We start from the raw sequence: 17,793 nt of genomic DNA, 5'->3' as shown, positions 1-17,793 counted from the left end.
CAGGGAAATGGGGGCCTTTCAGCGTCAGGAAAGGGGTATCAGGGATGAATCTTAGTAAGATTTCCATCAGTAGTATGGAAGGTGAGCATGCCTACATGATTCTGGAGTCAGAGCCAAGAGTGAAACTTTCGCAACTACTGACAGTGATGCCCTCCACCTTTCCAGTCTAGTGCTTTGTGGTCCTGGAGATAATTCTTGAGAAAGAAGCTGAGTTTGGATACTCTCTGTCCTGATCCTGGGAAGAGAAATCTATCTATGCAGCTGTGATGGTGCCCCAGGCCACTGTATCTCTGTCTCCATAGTGAGGAGCAGATACTGATTTCCACAGCTCTCATCATCAGCCTGTAAATTCTGAAATAACTCTGTGAGCTCTGAGCCTGAAGAGAGATTCTGGGGACTTCCATGATCCCAAGGAGTTATCCAAGCTCCCATGTAGGATTGGGCCAAAGTGGACCTGTCTGATATCCTTGTGTCCTCTGTCTACCTTTGTTCCCCTGCCAGTCTATTCTTGGCTCTGGGCCTGGCCCTGGGACTGAGCTCTGATGGAATTCTGGGGCTACCAGCTTGGAGATTAGGGCTTGTACCATCTCTCTGATGTGTCCTGGAGCTGGACTCCCATCAGCATCTCTCTGACCTGAACTCCAGAGGTACCTGACACTCAGCTTAACTGGACACGCTCACCTCACTCTGTCTGGGTCAGTCAGCTCTGACCAAGAGCCCTGCTTTGTAGCCAAGCCTTTCTCTCCATAACTCAGTATTTCTCCTAATCCTGGAATGCCTTGCTGCCAGAGTGACCAGTGTAGCCACGGGTGAACCATGACTGCCCTACCCCATCGCCCCTGTGTCTGCCATCTATAGCTTCTCACAGATAAATTCCCTCTCCCTCACCTCCATCCCACTCTGCCATAAATTGAGCCTAATTAAAACAAAAGTCATTCATCTCAGCTCTGCTCCTGCTCTGGTGGGACATGGGCCATCGTCCCCTAACCTAACATGACCCACCACAGACACCAGACTGCCATATTCCCTGGGTCTCCCTGTAACAGACTGGGACCTGTTGCTTCCTGTTGCCCTTGGTTTCAGCCCTTCCTCCCCCTCTTGGTTCCCCTGATAGCCCCATTTCCAGGTCTGTGTTCTGAGGGGCAGGCCCTTTGACACCTTAGGTGAAGTCACTGCTCCACCCTCTTCCCTGCCCCCCCATGTGACCGTATGTGACCTGTAAGGCCTCCTCTGGCCCTCAAGAGCCAAAGCCACCTTCACGCAAGCAGGCAGAGCCCAGCACTTCATGGCTGCAGCTGGGAGCGCCAAGCTGGCTTAGAAACCCATTCTCACACTGCCCTCTTGCGGCTTACTCGGATTAGCAGAAAGTCTAAGTGTCAGAGTAGGAGTGCACACACTGCTGAGGCGCCCAGGCAGGGGGGATGAGGGGCTGTGGGGGAGGCTCCCTGGCCCTCATCAGCACTGGGTACGGGGAGTTTCACATTTTCTTGGATATCAGCTCTCTGGAGTCTCCTCACTGCGAAGCAGGCTTCTCCAATTAGATTTCTAAAACACTTACCTGTACTGACCCTCAGTCACTGCTGCAGTTACCGCCTTGCCCCACTTGGTTTCCTTGGGAGGGAAATGGCCAAGGCTACTTAGCTGGACACAGTCAGGATACACCTTGGACTTCAAGGCCGCTGATGTTCTTACGGACTCCTGTATGTTTTTCTTTTTTCTTTTTTAATTTTTAAACTAGAGGATAACTGCTTTACAACATTGTTGGTTTCTGCTGTTCAACAACGTGAATCAGTCATAATTTTATATATATATATATATATATCCCCTTCTTAAGCCTCCCTCCTTCCTTGTTTTTCTTTAATCGGACTTTTTAAAAATTTTTATTAGAGTATACCTGATTTACAATTGTGTTAGTTTCAGGCTTACAGCAAATTGAATTTTATATATATATATATATATATATATATATATATATATATATCTCCACTGTTTTTTTTTAAATTTTCTTTTCTCCTATACAGAGTACTGAGTAGAATTCCCCATGCTATATAGAAAGTCTTATTAATTAATTACTTGTTAAATATTAAATGTAATGTGCACTGGTTAAAAATAGAGTTAAAACATAGACATAGACTTAAAATCTTCTAGAATAGGCAGACTATCTTCTTACCTTACGATAAGAAAATATTTCTTAGACAAGACATACAAATGAGTAACTACAATGGAAAACACTGATAAATTGGACCTAATCAAAATTTTAAGCTTTGTCAATAAGGAAATTAAAAGACAAGTTAAACTGGGAGAAAATATTCATAAAACATACCAAACAAGGAATTTGATCCCATAATACCTAAGAATTACTACAACTCTTAATCAAAACGTATAAACTTCCAGTTATAAGATGAATAAACTCTGGAGATCTGATATACAGCATAGTGATCACAGCTTTAATGCTATACTATATACTTCATTTTCTTGGGCTCCAAAATCACTGCAGATAGTGACCGGAGCCAAGAAATTAAAAGACACCTCCTCTTTTAGAGCAGTGTATTAAAAAGCAGAGACATCACTTTGCCAACAAAGGTCTGTGTAGTCTAAGCTATGGTTTTTACAGTCATCATGTATAGATGTGAGAGTTGGACCATAAAGAAGACTGAATGGTGAAGAAATTATGCTTTTGAACTATGATGTTGGAGAAGATTCTTGAGAGTCCCTTGGACAGCAAGGAGATCAAACCAGTCGATCTTAAAGGAAATAAATCTTGAATATTCATTGGAAGGACTGATGCTGAAGTTGAAACACCAATACTTTGGTCACCTGATGTAAAGAGTTGACTCATTAGAAAAGACCCTGATGTTGGGAAAGATCGAAGGCAGAAGGTGAAGGGGGTGACAGAGGACAAGATAGTTGGATGGCATCACAGACTCAATGGACATGAGTTTGAGCAAGCTCTGAGAGATGGTGAAGGACAGGGAAGCTTGGCGTGTTGCAATCCATGGGGCCACAAAAAGTCAGACACGACTGAGTGACTGAACAATATACTTGAAAGGTGATAAGAGATCTTAAGTGTTCCCAAAATAAAACAAATAGTAATTATGAGATATGATACAGGTGTTAGCTAACACTGTGGTGGTAATCATTTTACAATACATAACTGCAGCAAATCAACACATTATATACTTTCAACTTACACAATGTTATATGTCAATTATATCCATAAAACTGGAAGAAATAAAAAGAATTTCTACAACTCAATAGTAAAAAGCCCAATTTAGAAACATGCGAAGTCTTGAGAAAACACAAAGGAATATGTACAAGTAGCCAATATGAACATAAAAACTGCATGACTTAAAAATTTCAAATAGGCCCATCTGTTTTGCTAGTGAGAAAGTAAATGATACAAAGACTTTTAAAAATAGCTGGTCATTTCTTATACCCTATTATATCATCCAGCAATTCCATTTTTAGGTTTTTATCCAAAAGAAATGAAAACTCAGCTCCAATAAATAGACTTACAGACAATGTTTATAGAAGACTTATTCATAAAAAATAAAAACAAGAAACAATTCAAACATCTACCCACTGGGGAATAAATAAACAAATTGCAGTGTATCCATCCTATGGAATGCTAACAGGCCATAAAAAGGAAATGAACTACTGATACACATTACAACACAAAAGGATCTCAGAAACATGTTCTGGACCAAAAGAATCCAGACGTAAAGGAACATACAGTGCGTGATTCCATTTATACAAAACTAATCTACGGTGAAAGAAATCAGACTACTAAATACCCTGGAGTTGGGGATGGAGTGATGTAGCAGAGATTAACTAGAAGACAAACAAAGGAACTTTCTGAGACGTTACAAACATTTTAAATCTTATAAAGAGTGGGTCACAAGAGTGCATGCATTAACCCAAACGTAATGAATTACAAAATTTAAGATCAGTGCATTTCATTGTATATGAATTAGTCATCAGTAGAAATATTATATTATAAATAACGCTGTTATGAACATTTGAATGAAGTTTTTGTGTTGACCTAAATTTTCTCTAATAAATTTCCAGGAATACAATTGTTGGGTAATGTGATAAATGCAAGTCAAAGGACATTTAGGATGTTTGGGGTTGTCGTTGAAAATATGCTGCAATAAACATCCTTTTTTTTAAAATAAACATCCTTGTATGGCTTCATACAGTACGGGACACACTCCTAAAATATGCTGCATGGATCAAAGGGCATGTAAAATTGTATCTGAGATAAATTTTGCCAACTTGCCCCCAAACTGACATTCTTATCAATAAAGAAGCAAGTACCAGTTTCCTAACCCTCTCACTAACATAGTTAATTTAAAAAATGTGATTATTGCTAATCTGTTGCCTAAAGTAACAAATTGACATTTTAATTTGTCTTCCTACAAGTGGTTTTTGTGATGCTTTTTGTATATAAAGAGCTTTTTATGCTTGTTTTCCTATGAATTTTCAGCTCACGTCCTTTCTTCCTTTTAGTGAATTTAGTGAATCAGCCATGCTTCCCTAATTAATTCTCTCTCCCATTACCAGAATGTAATACCACATTTGTTTATCCATTCATCAGTTGATGAACATTTGGGTTGTTTCTACTTTCTGGCTATTATGAGTAACACTGTTACAAATATACCAATAAAAGATTTTTGTGTGGGCATATATTTTCAAATTCTTGGGTATGTAACTAGGAATGGAATTGCAAGGTCATATGGTAATTCTTCGGGCTTCCCTGGTGGCTCAATGGTAAAGAACTCACCTGCAATGCAGGAGATGCAAGTTTGATCCCTGGGTTGGGAAGATCCCCTGAAGAGAGGCAGGGCAACCCACTCCGGTAGTATTGCCTGGAGAATCCCATGGACAAAAAAGCCTGGTGGACTACAGTCCACAGGGTCACAAAGAGTCAGACACCACTTAAGCGACTGAGCACACACACACACACACACACACACACACACACACACACACACACTATTCTTCATTCCACTTTTTGAGGAACTGATAAACTGTTTTCCAAAGTGATTGAACCATTCTATACTCCAACGGAAATATATAAGGTTTCCAGTTTCTCCATATCATCACAAACATTTAGTATTATCTGTCTTTTTTATTATAACCATCCTAGTGAGTGTGTTAGTGGTATTTTACTGTGGTTTTGATTTGCATTTAACTACTGACTAATTATGTTGAATATTTTTGCATGCATTTTTGGCCATGTGCATACTTCTTTGGACAAATGTTTATTCAGATCTTCTGCACATGTTTTCATTACGTTATTTGTCATTTGTTGGTGAGTTGTAAAGTTGCTTATATATTCCATAAACAAGTCCCTTAGATTTATGATTTGCAAATATTGTTTCCAATTCTGTGAATTATCTTTTGACTTTCTTGATAATATCCTTTGAATAGCAAAAGTTTTAATTTTGATGATATCCGGTCTACTTAGCTTTTCTTTTTGGCTCTTGCATTAGGTGTCATATGTAAGAATCCTTTGCCTTCAAGTTCAAGGTCATGAAAAGTTACACCTATAATTTCTTCTAATAGCTTTACAGTTTTTTCTTACATTTAGATTGATCCACTTTGAGCTAATTTTTGTATTTAGTGTAAGGTAATGGTTCAACTTCATTCTTTTGCATGTGGATATCCAGTTGTCCCAGTATTATTTATTGAACTTCTTTTCCTCATTGAATTATCTTGACACCCTTGTTAAAAATCAATTAACAGTAAATGTGAGGGTTTTGTTTCTGGATTCTCAATTCTATTCCACTTCCAGTACCATACTGTCTTTACTATTATAGCTTTGTGATAAGTTTTGAAATCAGGAAAAACAAGTTTGCAACCTTATTTTTCACTTTCAAGATTATATCAACTATTCTGGGTCACTTGCATTTCCATATGAATTTTAGCATTAGCTTGCAAATTTCTGAGAAAAAGGCAGGTGAGATTTTTACTGAGATTACACTGAATCTGTAGACCAACTGGGAAGTATTACCATCTTAACAATATTGCCATCTTAGCAATATTACCATCTTAACCATTCAAATTCATGAACATAAGTTGTCTTTCTATTTATTTAGGTCTTATATAATTTCTTTTAATGGTGTTTTATGGTTTTCAGTATACAAGTCTTGCACTTAACAACTCTGCCTCAGTCTTTACTTCCTGCTTTCTCAGCACCTCAAGATCAATTGGAGGTTAAGCCCTATGCAGGTCTTGGGCGTGCATACAACTCAGTACTTGCATAAGGCTTTCAGGAATTCTTGGGCTTCCCTGATAGCTCAGTTAGTAAAGAATCTGCCTGCAATGCAGGAGACCCTGGTTTGATTCCTAGGTTGGGAACATCTGCTGGAGGAGGGATAGGATCCTCCAGCCTATCCTGAAGGAGGGATAGGCTATCCACTCCAGTATTCTTGGGTTTCCCTTGTGGCTCAGCTGGTAAAGAATTCACCTTCAATGTGATAGACCTGGGTTTGATCCCTGGGTTGGGAAGATTTCCTGGAGAAGGGAAAAGCTATCCACTCCAGTATTCTGGCCTGGAGAAATCCATAAGTCTATGGAGTTGCAAAGAGTCGGACATGACTGAGCCACTTTCACTTTTTAGGAATTCTGTGTATATGCCAGGGCTTTTCCTTGGCCCTATGAGTACCTCATTCCTCAATTTTCCTTTTAAATATTTTGATCATTTCTTGTTAGCTCCAACTGGTATTGCCACCCCAGGCTGCTAATTATTTTTGACAAATGTTCTCAGATTAGGGCTATTTGCACAGAGTGACCCCTGAACCATGTCAAATGAAAGTAATCACTAAGAAGAGAGATTTTCCAGGGAGTTGTCAGATTAAAGAATGACAATTCTTTGGGGATGGGGTTTTTCGGAAAGTTTAAAACCACTATGTCCTCTTCAGTGTTGGCCAGGCTACTGATTTTTAAAGACACCAGGCTTGGGAGGGCTTTGGTTTTCAAATCTATCTTAGAGCTTGAGTAAAGGATGAAAATAAGGCAAGCGAAAACACCATAAAACTTGCTATTCTTATCATGACTTAGCCATTTCTCTTCAATAAATGATATTCAAATTGTTGAAAACTTTTGGTTATTTCCAGAGCTCTGAACAAGTTGATTTCAACAATTTTTGCCAGCATCTTCATTGCTTTAATGGAGGAGCATATTTTCAGAAGTCTTATTTGGCTCTTCTGGAAGTGCTTCTCTCAATTTGAATTTTTATGTGATTTTTCATTTGTTTGTTTTGGGGGTTTTTTAAATTCAGCTTTTAAAGCAATAGTTTTTCACTGGACACCCTTAGAATTTTTTTTATTTAAACATTCATTTATTAGGATCCATCTCAGTATTGACCACTCTGTATTAATTTTCCTTTCAGTCAGTACATTCAAGTCTTCCTTTATTTCAGGAAAGTTGCTTTGAATGTCAATCCTAATATTTTCTAATACCTAGTTCAGATTTCCCTAGCCAAGGAGGACAGAATGTCCTCCTCTGTGATGAATGGTCTCTGTCTTCTTTTACTGAAGGCTACCTGTGTACCACTTGCAATTCAAAACAGGGCCTTTTTTGTGGAACCATCTCTGTACCCAAGGCAAAGTGTAGAGGCCTGCCTGTGTTTATACAAAAGTGATAATTATAAGGTAAGCATCTAATGCTTCAAAATCTGATGTCATTTAGTGACCTCAACTACCCTGTGAGATAGGTATTTTCATCTTTTTACAGATGAAGATCCCGTGGCTCAGAGCACAGAGCTGACTAGCCCACTGCCACCCAGCAGTTGGGCATCAGAAGCAGACTTTGTCCAAAGTCCACGTGCTTGGCTAGTATGGCACACTGGCTTCCATCTGCCCCAACCAAGGCACTGTGCGTTGACTGGGAACACTTGCCACTTGTCAGTCCTGCGAGCCTGAGAACAGCTTGAGGGCTGGATCTATTTACCTTATTTTAAAACCCCTTCAGACTTTAGAACGGTTCAGTGGGAACATAATAAATCATGTGACTATGTGCCACCTCTCACACTCTAGTAGGCAGGAAAGATTTTGCTAATTGAATATGGCATTCTTCCCCCTTTGTACCCAATTAAGACTCAGAATCCTTCTAGACCCAATTTTTAGAGCAGTCACCACCAACCTATTGGACCTGAAAGGCAAGTTGAAAGACATTTGCTGTTCCTGATCTGAATATTAATAGTTCATAAAATGACAAGGCTGAGCCCTTGGGACAAATGTAGTCCATCAGATATTTCCAGGGGGGACAAACCTGAATAGTCTTAGAAATTGGGAAGTGAATATGAATATCAGAAAAATTCAGAAACTTTTGATCTTATGGCCTGATGTAAAGCCTTGGAGCCCTTATCTAATGGCACATTTGCATCTTTGTGTGAATAAAGCGGATTACACCTCTTTGGCATATGCTTTCTATATTATTAAAATCCTAATGTCTGATTTTCTAACAGTTTCCCCAGAATTGTCTTGTGTGCCCTAGTCCTAGGAACCAAGGAAAGCCTGTCCCCTCACGCTTTGACTCCAATACCTGTGACTGCTATGAGCATCAGGAGAGCAGCCCAGCCCCTGGTGGGAAGGTCAGAAGTTTGTCCTGCAGACCTCAGGGAGCCCTCAGCCAAGCAAGACGGATGGTCCGGGGCTGTGGAAGGCAGAGTAAGGGATGAGAAATGATGCAACCCTTAGCCCTAATTGGATTCTAGATTTCCGTGGGGTGTGCTCTCATTGCTCACAAATGCGGCCCAGCGGCAGAATTGAGTTATCAACCAAGCAGATTCCTGAGTCACGGATCATCCTGTCCTCCAGAACGTGATTAAAGATTGAGCACTGCCTCAGAGAGGTCTCTGCAGATGTGGACTTGGAGGACTGCCTTTTTCTGTTAAAGCACAGGAAAAAAGAGGTCAGCAAATATTGTCTTAGGCCTGGCTACATTTCTCACTGGCTCAATAAGTTTGAGAAGTGAGGGGTGGGTAGGTGTATGGGTGTGTGTGTACACACATATATGCATGCTGGATCATATAATTAGCATGAATAGGTGAGAGCTGACTTCCTCTAGACCTCCCCCACCCTGAGTGTATAAGGAGTGCTATTTGAGGGTGAGAAAGTAGGAAGAGACACGTCCCCACACCCAGCATTCACATAGTTAATTAGCAAACTTTGGTACAGTACCAACAATATGCAAGGCCCAAAACTCAGGCATCATGTCCCCAATCAAGTGATGGAAGAGGAGGGGAACAATCATTCATTGAAGGCTTACCATGTGCCAAGTGTGTGCTAACTTTACATCATGCCATTAGCATGATGTAGCCAACATAAGTAGGCTATGTTCACTCCACACACATATACCACTCATTCCCACCTTCCATGGAATTACACCATTAGTGATGCATTCTTTTGGGTCCATGCAAGTTGCCCAGAAGGGACTATAACCACATCAGTGGAAAGAACACAGAGGGATCGCTTGGGAGACAACTCCAGGTCAACTGTGTGATTTTAGACAAATAACTCTCCTCTTTAGACATGTTTTTCCTTCACAAAATAAGGGATGGTAGTCTCCAAGTTCTCCTTTTTTTTTTTTTTTTTTTTTTGTAAGTTCTCCTTTAAAATCTGATTTCTCAGTCATTATTTTGCAAAGAACAGGTCTTAACTCCTGAGCCCAGCAGGGCAGAGCCAGGAAAAGCTGGCAGAGTTGGAACAGGACAGGATGCAAGATTCTGAGTTATTTCTTTGAAGGCTGAACACAGAAGGGTCAGGTCCTGGCCTGCATGGGGCCCCTTAACCTTGTCCTCTGGGGCCACACACCTAAAGTGCCATAGTTTCTGCTCCAGCTCAGAACCTGGCCCCAATAGGTTGGCATAAGGAGCAGGACAAAGTGGAGAGTGACAGTCCGCTAACTCTGTCATTCCCAGGGGTGACCTCGGGGTAAATTTCTCCCCTTCACTGCTTCACAGAAACCATTGCTTATCTCCCTTCCTAAAGTCTAACCCACCCCAACGCCACTACTTTCTGTCCCTTCCCCTTCAGGGAAGTTACTATATCTGGTACCCATTGTCTGTTAATTAGAGGGAAGGGTATCTGTCTCCTCCCCTGGAATATGAGCCTCATAAGAGAGGAATTTACCTCATCCATGTTTAATCTCTGATGTCTACAACATTGCCCAGTGTTTATCTCCAATATTAGCAATAATAAAACAGCAATAACGATAGTACCCCCATACCTGGACCTTACTTTCATAAGAGAAATAACCCCTGGCTTGGACTCACATTCTAGGGCACCCAGACCATGGGCACCCTGTGACCTTGCTCTCCTGTGCCAGCCTGGCCTCTGTGCTGGCAAACTGGGCATGTTCCCAGCCAGGGAGCAGCCCTCCTGGGCATGGCCCTTCCAAGCCCAGACTGGGCCAGTCCAGAACCAAGCAGGCAGAAGCTCCCATACTTCCCCTGATGCCCTGCTGGGGCTCGGAAACACTCACAGACAGGGCCCAGTCTTGTCGGTTCCCACAGTGAGATGCTGGGGGGGTCTCAGGTGACCTCACTTTTCCATTCACCCGAGGAATAGCTCAGGCTCACTCACCCCAATCAGCATGGAGATGACATGTCAGGCCAACCTGGAGGTATAAGGCTTTCACAATTTCATAGGAGTTGCAACAGGGCAGATAGAAGCTCAGGAAAGTCTTCAATCTAAGGAAATATGTGTAATCCTCTTCTCTGTAACTCAAGCGCTTGATCTCCCCTCCCCTTTGCCAATAAGACAAAGACAGCTCCAGTCACAAGTTCCCCCACCCCCATTATTTCTGCACAGTTATTTTCCTAACAGCCTCCAAGTCAGAGTGAGGAGAATGCCCAGAAATGCCCTAATTTAAGCCAAATTAATTGCCCATATTTGAGGAGTTAAATAAGGGGCAGCAACCAACAAACCAGAGCCTCAAAGCCATGCTGGTCCTAAAGGTTCAAAAGGGTAAAAGACTTTAGGACCTTTGAGGATCAGAGTGGGCAAGTAACTTGAATAAAGTCACACAGCCAGAAGCCAACAAAGCCAGGATTTCACCCCACTGATACCCCGGAAGCTGTAGCCTGCTGTAACTACTCGCTGTGGGTTCTGTGGGATCAGTCCTGGTGTTGGTGTGTGGAGCAAACTCATCACTGTGGTGCAATCCCCTGCCACCAGTGTAGTGGGTACCCAGCTGACCCTCTCTCCGCGAGCCTGGTCCCCACCATCCTCCTGAGAAGGCTGCCCACAACTGTTTCATTTATTCTGAGCCAAGGATGCAGGTTCTTCGAGTTTTTTCAGAGCCTGTAAAAATGTTTGAGACATAGAAACCAATGGGAGCTCCAAAATTCTCAAAAGTTATGAAAAACATCTTTTGATGAAATATGTAAGCATTTTAATCACATGTCTACAAATAGTTAAATGCCTACAATATGTAACATCGTGTCAACTATGATCTTGTCATTTTATAGTAGTTATATATAACTCATGTGGTTATATATAAACTGCATTTAATGATGGGGGATGTGGTAGTTTTATTGTTTGACATGGAGTGGGTGGAGTCCCCAAGAGATGGAGTATATTGGGCAGAGACTTTCTTAAAATGGCCCCAACCTCCTCCTTTACACGGCTTAGCCATCAGGAAGTGGTCCCCTCCAAGGGGACACACCTACTTTCCTGGGACATTCTTTGGCACCAGTGGTGGTTCAGTCAGATTCCTTCAGGAGTCAGCGAAAGAGGTTTGTGGTCACCCCTTAGGGGCGTGCTGCCTCCTCCCAGCACTCAGCGTTTGACCGTGGTGCAGATCTACAAATGGCAACAGCCACTAATGGGGCACCTCTCTGGGCTAGGCGCGGAACCAGAGCCCTCACACGTGGCATCACAGCAATGCTGTGAGCTGCTGAGAGGACACTGTGGCTTGGTGTGATCAAACACTCACTCAGGCCATATGGTGGGAGAGTGAGGAACGCCAACTTCAAGGCATAGATCTGCCAGGATCCAACCTCTGCTTGCCTCTTAAAAGGCCTTTGAATTTTCTGTTCCTTTATTCCTTCATCTCCTGTTCTTCTGAAGACAGCCTGAAATCTTGTAAATTTAAAATGAATAAAGCCCATAAGGCAGAAACAAAAAGAAGGGAGAGCCAGTAATGAATGAAGGAGTCCAATACATTTCTGGAAGGCAGAGGTTCATAGAAGTGTGGAGAGAAGGAATAGAGTAGGGGTCTCTGCAGTGTCAAGAGTATGTGAGGACTCCAGGAGAGGGAGGAGAGTTTCTCTTCACACACTTAACAGGCATGAGAGGCTGCAAACAGGAACTGTTTCAGCATTTCATTCAAAATGGTAAAATGCTGATACTATAGACTTCGATAAGACTTACATGTGTGTTGTAATGCCCAGAGCAATAACTATACAAAGATTATATTCTTAAACCTAATAAATAAACCAATATGGAATCCTAAAAAGTGTTCAAGTAACCCATAAGAAGGGAAGACAAGAGTAACAAGAACCACAGAAAACAAACATAAAACAAATAATAAAATGGTAGCTTAATCTCAAACATCTTGATAATCGGCTTAAAGTATACGGTCTAAATGCACCAAGATGACAGAAATAAGAAAAATGGATTTAAAATGAAAAATAACAATCCAACAATATACTATTCAATAAAATTCTCACTTCAGAAGCTGGTGTGCACAGAAAGCCCAGCCTGGTGCTCTGGCGGGATGGATGGGGAGAGGGAATACAGAGAGAGGGGTGGATGTATCATTATGGCTGATTTGCATTGTTGTATGGCAGAAACCAGCACAATATTGTAAATATTTCTTTTAATTAAAAAAACTCACTTTAAATTCAATGACAGAGGTACATTAAACAAAGTGATGGGGAAAAAACAATGCAAAAATGAATTTCAAAACTAGGTGTGGCTGTATTTTAACATCTGACAAAGGGAACTTCAGAATAAGAGAATTGCTAGAAACAAAAAGGGATGCTATAAAATTATAAAAAGATCAGTTCAGGAGGATGACATAACAATCCTACATGTGTACACATCAAACAACAGAGCCTCAAAATACATGAAGCAAAAACTGATGTGGCTGAAGGTGAAGCACACAAATCCAAAATTATAGTTGGGAACTTCAAACACCTCCAAATTTGTAGCAGCTGGACAGAAGTGTGGGTCATCTGGAGACACAGTACTTGTGACTGGCATCTGAATTGAGGTCAGTCTGAGGGGCTGAACCCTTAAAACTGGGATCTATACTAACTTTGGATAGTTAGAGTCAGAATTGAAGTTAATCATAGTACTTTGAGATGTGTCAGAGAATCAGAGATTTGGTGTTGTCCCTGGAGACTGGAGAATTGATTAGTGCTGGAAGAAATACCACACATACTCAATGTCAGAAACAGTGTCAGCAAGATCACAGTGGCAAAGGGAACTCAGGTAGAAAAAGAGCATACTGGATTATCCAGTGTAAATCCAACAGTCCTTAAATGGGGAAGATGGAGGCAGCAGAGGAAGTCAGTGATGTCATGTGAGAAGGACTCAACCCACTCTTTCTAGTGATGGAGATGGAGGAGAGGTACAAAGTCAAAGAAGGCAGACAGTCTCTAGAAGTTGGAATTGGCAAAAAAACAAAACAAACAAACAAAAAAAAAGCAGTTTCCCAGTAGAGCCTCCAGAAAGGATATAGTCTTGAAGGCACTTTAGACCAGTGAGACCCATTTCAGACATCTGTCCTCAGAACTATAAAATGTGTAATGTTTTAAGCCACTAAATTTGTGATAATTTCCTACAACAGTGGTAGAAAAATAATACAGAAAGCATAGTTACTAATTCTCATCTTATATGCCATGGGATGTTCAATATGCCATGATTGCTGGTGGTGGTTTAACTGCTAAGTCGTGTCTGACTCTTGTGACCCCAGGGACTATAGCCTGCCAAGCTCCTTTGTCTATGTGATTTCCCAGGCAAGAATACTGGAGTAGGTTGCCATTTCCTTTTCCAGGAGATCTTCCCAACCTGGGGATTGAACCCACACCTCCTACTTTGCAGGCCAATTCTTTACCATTGAGCCGCCAAGGGAGTCCTATGCCATGATTAGCTCTGTATTAATCAGAAATTCTACTTTCTTCGATTTAAGTCTGAATTTGGCAATAAGGAGTTCATGATCTGAGCCTCAGTCAGCTCCCAGTCTTGTTTTTGCTGACTGCATAGAGCTTCTGAATCTTTGGTTACAAAGAATATAATCAATCTGATTTCAGTATTGACCATCTGGTGATGTCCATGTGTAGAGTCTTCTCTTGTGTCATTGGAAGAAGGTGTTTGCTATGACCAGTGCATTCTCTTGGCAAAACTCTATTAGCCTTTGCCCTGCTTCGCTCTGTACTCCAAGGCCAAATTTGCCTGTTACTCCAGATATGTCTTGACTTCATACTTTTGCATTCCAATCTCCTATGATGAAAAGGGATCATTTTGGGGTGTTAGTTCTAGAAGGTCTTCTAGGTCTTCATAGAACCATTCAACTTCAGCTTCTTCAGCATTACTGGTAGGGGCATAGACTTGCATTACCGTGATATTGAATGGTCTGCCTCAGAAACGAACAGCAATCATTCCGTCATTTTTGAGATTGTATCAAAGTACTGCATTTTGGAATATTTTGTTGACTGTGATGGCTACTCCATTTCTTCTAAGGGATTCTTGCCCACAGTAGTAGATCTAATGGTCATCTGAGTTAAATTCAGCCGTTATACTCCATTTTAGTTCACTGATTCCTAAAATGTCGATGTTCACTCTTGCCATCTCCTGTTTGACCACTTCCAATTTGCCTTGATTCCTGGACCTAACATTCCAGGTGCCTATGCAATACTGCTCTTTACAGCACTGGACTTTACTTCCATCACCAGTTACATCCACAACTGGGTGTTGTTTCTGCTTTGGCTCCATCTCTTCACTCTTTCTGGAGTTATTTTTCCACTGATCTCCAGTTGCATAGTGGGCACCTACCAACCTGGGGAGTTCACCTTTCAGTGTCCTACCTTTTGCCTTTTCATAAGTTCATGGAGTTCTCAAGGCAAGAATACTGAAATGCTTTGCCATTCCCTTCTCTAGTGGACCATGTTTTGTCAGAATTCTCCACCATGACCCATCCATCTTGGTTGGCCCTACACAGCAAGGCTCATGGTTCAAGGGATTAGATCTGATAGACAGAGTTCCTGAAGAACTATGGACAGAGGTTCCTGACATTGTACAGGAGACAGTGATCAAGACCATCCCCAAGAAAAAGAAATACAAAAAGGCAAAATGGTTGTCTCAGGAGGCCTTATAAATAGCTGAGAAAAGAAGAGAAGCAAAGGAGAAAAGAAAAGATATATCCATCTGAATGCAGAGTTTCAAAGAATAGCAAGAAGAGATAAGAAAGCCTTCCTCAGAGATTAATGCAAAGAAATAGAGGAAAACAATAAAATGGGAAAGAGTAGAGATCTCTTTAAGAAAATAAGAGATACCAAGGGAACATGAAATGTTTGCATGAAATGCAAAGATGGGCACAATAAAGGACAGAAATGATATGCACCTAACAGAAGCAGAAGATACTAAGATGTGGCAAGAATACACAGAACTATACAAAAAGATGTTCATGACCCAGATAACCATGATGGTGTGATAACTCATCTAGAACCAGACATCCTGGAATGCAAAGTCAAGTGGGCCTTAGGAGGCATCACTACAAACAAAACTAGTGGAGGTGATGGAATTCCAGTTGAGCTATTTCAAATCTTAAAAGATGATGCTGTGAAAGTGCTGCATTCAATATGCCAGTAAATTTTGGAAACTCAGCAGTGGCTACAGGACTGGAAAAGGTCAATTTTCATTCCAATCCCAAAGAAAGGCAATGCCAAAGATTACTCAAACTACCACACAATTGCATTCATGTCACATGCTAGCAAAGTAATGCTCAAAATTCCACAAGCCAGGCTTCAACAGTACATGAACCATGAACTTTCAGATGTTCAAGCTGGATTTAGAAAAGGCAGAGGAACCAGAGGTCAAATTGCCAACATTTGTTGCATCATTGAAAAAGCAAGAGCGTTCCAGAAAAACATCTACTTCTGCTTTATTGGCTATGCCAAAGCCTTTAACAGTGTGGATCACAATAAACTGTGGAAAATTCTCCAAGAGATGGGAATACCAGACACCTGACCTGCCTCCTCAGAAATCTGTATGCTGGTCAAGAAGCAACAGTGAGAACTGGACATGGAAGAGCAGACTGATTCCAAATTGGGAAAGGATTATGTCAAGGCTGTATATTGTCACCCTGCTTTTTTAACTTGTATGCAGAGTACATCATGTGAAATGCTGGGCTGAAATGCAAGCTGGAATCAAGATTGCTGGGGAAAATATCAATAACCTCAGATATGCAGATGACAACCACCCTTATGGCAGAAAGCAAAGAAGAACTAAAGAGCCTCTTGATGAAAGTAAAGAGGAGAGTGAAAAAGCTGGCTTAAAGCTCAACATTCAGAAAACTGAGATCATGGCATCTGGTCCCATCACTTCATGGGAAATAGATGGGGAAACAGTGGAAACAGTGACAGACTATTTATTTTTGGGCTCCAAAATCACTGCAGATGGTGACTGCAGCCATGAAATTAAAAGACACTTGCTCCTTGGAAGAAAAGTTATGACCAACCTAGACAGCATATTCAAAAGCAGAGACATTACTTTGCCAACACAGGTCCATCTAGTCAAAGCTATGGTTTTTCCAGTAGTCATGTATGGATGGTGAGAGTTGGACTATAAAGAAAGCTGAGCACCGAAAAATTGATGCTTTTGAACTGTGGAATTGGAGAAGATTCTTAAGAGTCCCTCAGACAGCAAGGAGATTCAACCAGTCCATTCTAAAGGAAATCAGTCCTGAATATTCATTGGAAGGACTGATGCTGAAACTGAAACTCCAATACTTTGGCCACCTGATGCGAAGAACTAACTTATTGGAAAAGACCCTGACAATGAGAAAGACAGAAGGCTGGAGGAGAAAGGGACGGCAGAGGTTGAGATGGTTGGATGGCATCACCGACTCAATGGACATGGGTTTGAGTAAGCTACGGGAGTTGGTGATGGACAGGGAAGCCTGGCATGCTGCAGTCCATGGGGTCGCAAAGAGTCAGACACGACTGAGTGACTGAATTGAACTGAACTGAACTGAATCAGAATTTGCTAACACAGTGGGTTGAAACTAATGATGAAATGTTCAGGCTTATGTAGCAGGGTTAGGAGGTAAACTAGGCTGTAGATGAGCTAGATCCAGCCATCTCTCCCATCATCAGAACTCAGTCTCTCTCTCATTAGTTCCCCCTCACCAATGTCAGCCTCTGGGTTGTTTTTTTCAAGCAAGATCTCTCCACATGGTGGCCTAAAAGGACACTATAAGAGGAAATGTTCCATTTCCCAGCTAGAGGCAATCCCAGGGAAAAAGAGAGAAGCCTTAGTAGTAAAAGGCCTGGGGAGGATGCTTTAATGGCCTGGATTGGGGAACATGCCCAGTGTTGAGGCCATTGCCGTGGCTAAAGAGATGGAGTGCATCGATTGGCCAGCCAGAGGCTCATTCCAGCACAGCCCCAGGAGAGAAAGAAAGATTCCTTCCCAAAAGAAAGAGGGGTGGGAAGTTCGGGAAGAGACCGAAACTGGCTGCCACAGTCCATTATCCTGACTGAGGCTGATGAAACGCATGTTCAAGGTATAATTACACAGTACAGTTAAATAACGGAAGAACTAAAAATCATTAGGG

This window comes from Muntiacus reevesi, chromosome 2, assembly GCF_963930625.1.
Source record: "Muntiacus reevesi chromosome 2, mMunRee1.1, whole genome shotgun sequence".
NCBI classification, from domain to species: Eukaryota; Metazoa; Chordata; class Mammalia; order Artiodactyla; family Cervidae; genus Muntiacus; species Muntiacus reevesi.
The sequence above is the reverse complement of the archived record's forward strand: the minus strand, read 5'-3'. Positions refer to the sequence as shown.